Genomic DNA, 4,330 nt, shown 5'->3' on the forward strand with positions numbered 1-4,330 from the left:
CACTTTAAATATTTTAGATCCATGAATTTTGGAGTTTGCATTTACTTTGTTTATATCTTTGAATTTTCGCAAATCGTACTGCCTGGTATCAACACATCACTTGGAACTCTGCATTTCTTGAGAATGAATTATGTGTATTTGGAATTGCCTTCAAACTTGGATAAATAGTATCTTACATGTTGATTTGGTGTTTGGAATTGAATTCCAATAATCTCTTTCTTCCAATTGGGTTGGCTTTAATTGGGTGGAATTTGGTAAGGGTACTAATACTCATTACACTTCATTTCTCTATCAGCACTCAAAGGAATCCACACAAAACCTAACATTTTTAGGTATGCTGACATGAAGAATGCAACAAGTGATTTTCATGAAGAAAACAAGCTGGGTCAGGGAGGATTCGGTATAGTTCATAAGGTATGTTAGTATGTATTGAATTCATGTATACAAATAAATTCTAGAGAGCAAAAATAAAGTTTCCATTATTTATGCTTTCTACTAATTTCTCCTGGTTCGTGCCAATTAAAAATCATTTCTATCCTTAGATTTTTTATTAAAGTTTATCTAATTTTTCTTGTGCTTGACTATGGAATAGGGCATTCTTCCAGATGGTAAATTAATAGCAGTGAAGCAACTGTCATCTGAATCCATGCAAGGAAAGCATGAGTTTATAAATGAAGTAGCTATAATATCTGCAGTGCAACATAAGAACTTGGTTAAATTGCCACGATGCTATGTAGAAGGAGATCATCATGTTTTGGTCTATGAATGTCTGGAAAATAACAGTCTTGCACAAGCTTTATTTGGTAACAATATATGGTCACCCCACTTATCTTGATTTGTAAGCATTATTTTGTATCCACTCACATAATATCAATGCGAATTAGCAGGCAATAAAAGATCTGACATCCACCTCGACTGGCATACTCGGCTCAACATCTGCATTTCACAAGAAACTAAATAAAGTAGGTATTTTTACGATTGAAGACTTTCTGATGCTTGTGGTCAAATATCCTCAGAAGTTACAAAATGTAAGTTCTTGATTTGTCAAGTTAGTTGTGAATGTCATTTGAATATTTGCTCTTGTTGTAGCTGATATTTTTTGGATTTGATGCAAATCCTTGGAAGTGGTATGTCAAATAAGATGTGTGAGAGTACAATAGAGCATGCAAAAACTTGTGTCCTTAGTGGAAAACTGTATGTCTACTGCACTAACAAGACACAAAATGTTGGGGTTATCTTCAATAATGTCTATGAACTGAGCGGTCTTATTGCAAATCAGCAATATTATCTGGCTGAATCTCTCTCAGATTCTAAGAAGGTATCTTTATTTGCACACTGAAGCATGTTTTATGCATGGACATTGAATAGAATGTACTTATGATGATGTCATATTTTGTTGTGACAGGTTTCTATTGATGTATTAGTGAAGAAGGCATACGATAACTGGTTGTCTGTTGTAGAATATGATGGGAAGGCATTGCTTAATCTAAAGTCAAACAAGAAAGGTAGTAGTTCTTGCCAAGAATCTTCCTTACCCACCATACAATATGCTAATGCTTTTAGCCAGCAAGCTTCAGGGAGTTTTGAACTAGTTGGGATGTAACTTGCTCAAGCTTCAGCTAATGCTGGGTTGACTGGACGTGGTAGGTCAACAAAACTGATGACATAGATGAAGTGATATAATTTTTTGTACATTGAAATTTAGAATTTACACATACTAGTTCATAAGTTTTCTAAAATTTTTGTTTTGCTAAATTGTTTTAATATTCTCTAAAATGTAGCAGGAGTTATAAATTTTGTATAAATTCATTTGTTTAATAATAGGTGTGAGAAATTAGATGTTTTCTCAAATAAGCACAAAAAAATCTTAATGACAAACAATATTGCTTGTGTTAGGGGTGTGATTGTTTGGGTTATATCAAATATTTTGATGCACACTTCACAAATTTCACTGGAGGAGTCAAAACTATTGAGAATTGTGTTTGCTTGCATGAGGAATATCATGGGATTCTTTGGAAACATCAAGATTGGAGGACAGGCTTAGCACAAGTTCGCAGATCTAGGCGTCTAATAGTGTCCTTTATCTGTATTGTTGCAAACTATGAATATGGCTTCTTTTGGCACTTTTATTAGGTACAAATGTTGTTTAGTCTAGAACTTTTATCAGGTTTTGATTTCACACTCATGTTGCTACTATTTTGATATTCAGACATAAGAATCAATCATTCTCAATAAGACTGAGAATTTGCAAACCTAAAAATGTAAAGTTGAAATGATAGAGAATGGATGGCAAGAATTTAATTCAATTTGTTTTGGCTCATACTTTGTAATGATATAATCTAATTGCAAAAGGTAAAATGGTATTTAATACATGTAATTAATAGGAACACTAATGAATTGAGAAAAAAGTGCCAATGTATGTATGTAGGTTGTAGAGGTGAATGTTGAAGTTGAAGAACCTGGTGCCAATAAAATTCATAGCAATGCATTCTATGCTAGAGAGGACTTATTACAAATAGAGTTGTAAGCCCAGCAAGACTGTAATCCATTGACTGCACGCAACTGGATTGTGAGAGCTCTGCACCCTTGGAAATACTTGGTGCAAGTTGTTTAAAAGAAAAGTTTTTTTATTTCTCTTGGTTCAACATACTTTACTAATTCATTTCTTTAGCTATGAATATCTTATGCGTTTTCTCTCATGGTCAAGTACCACTTTTCATGTAGATACTATTACAATAAAAGGACAAGGTGGTCTAGTTGGGAGAAGCCTTTAGAATTGATGACACCAATTGAGGTGAGACATCCAAGATTTCTTATCTTTTGCTTATATCAAATGCATATATATGTTGTTACCATAGAATGGTTTATCAACCTATTTATTGTTGAATATCCTTGGAATGTATAAAATATTAATCATCCCTCACATGGTAGATAAAATGTGGACTAGTTGATTGAACTGGTTTCATGTAGATTACGTTTTTCTTTCCATGGCCTACCACTCTTTTGTTGATGTCTTATGAAAAGATAAATATATAATAACTAATAGCCTATTTGAGAACATCAATTCAAATACATAATATCTTATAGATGATGTCACTAACAGATCTTGAGATGTTTCAACTGCCTAATTTTTCAACAAACTTACCTTTATGTACGTTGGCAGGTCAACAAATATATAGGTCGTCTCTGATATAACTTTATATTTATTCTCTAAATATTGTGATAAGTTGTCTAATATGACAATATAAATATACTCAAAGATGATGTCATTTCTAATGTTAGACGTTATATGCCTGCACTGAATGGGTGCCAAAGGCAATATGCTCTCTTACAGAGCGATCATTGCGAGATAGAAAATATAATAAGTTCTTCCAATCATCTTGAGTTGAATGATAGAACTACCTTTTTATAGCTTGCATTAGAAATGATTAGTCATGTTGTAAATGACGTGAGTTATATCTCTTCTCAATCGCACCCTTTCATAATAATCTCTAATCACTTCTCTTATTATCTAGATTGGTTTGTTCACAATAAGCACCATTTATTTCTTCTTGTATATTGTTGTTGACTAAAGACAATAAATCATTGTCTAGACATGTCTCTTTAGATATCAATTAATCTTCCAATTTGTACTTGCTGTTCAATGGCCTAGCGTCGTGTCTAATTGGTTTATGTTTGTTGTTCACTATCAACTTCTAGTTGTGTAATTTTGATTATTCTATCCATTGATTAAGGGGTCAAGGGGATTAATATTTGATTAACAAACTGATTTGGATCAATGTGCTAGTTGACCATCAAGTAGTGTACAGATCGCTGGTCCTCAATACTTGGTATCATCATTGTCTTCTTGAATTTGAGTAATAATATTAGCTTATGTCGCCATAATGATCCGATGGGGATATCATCTTCATACATGGCTTTTAGACTTCACCACTTTATGTTTGACCACTTCATACGGTATATTGGTTACCTTATATTTGAACAATGCTCCTATAGGGATTAGGATATCTCGCTATTGACATGTCATTATGATCTTTATCCATTTTCTTAGAAAATGTTTGGTTAGCATTCTATGTCTTCATATGGTCTTTGTACCTGTTGGCTTAAATAATCGCATGGAGTAAGAGGACCTCCTCGGGATATTGGAATATAAAGATTGGGCTCCTCTTGAAGATCATACAAGTTTCAAATCTTTAATTAAAACTTGTAATATCGTACATGGATTTGTTAGTCTTGAATTTGGGTATATTACAGTTGTGGTCTTAGATTTAGTGCAATCTAAAAAATATCACTGTGCAGTTGATTAATGTGCATGTAATATATTCTTGTA

This window comes from Cupressus sempervirens, chromosome 10, assembly GCF_028749045.1.
Source record: "Cupressus sempervirens isolate cs-2001-9-10 chromosome 10, ASM2874904v1, whole genome shotgun sequence".
In the NCBI taxonomy this organism is placed as follows: domain Eukaryota; kingdom Viridiplantae; phylum Streptophyta; class Pinopsida; order Cupressales; family Cupressaceae; genus Cupressus; species Cupressus sempervirens.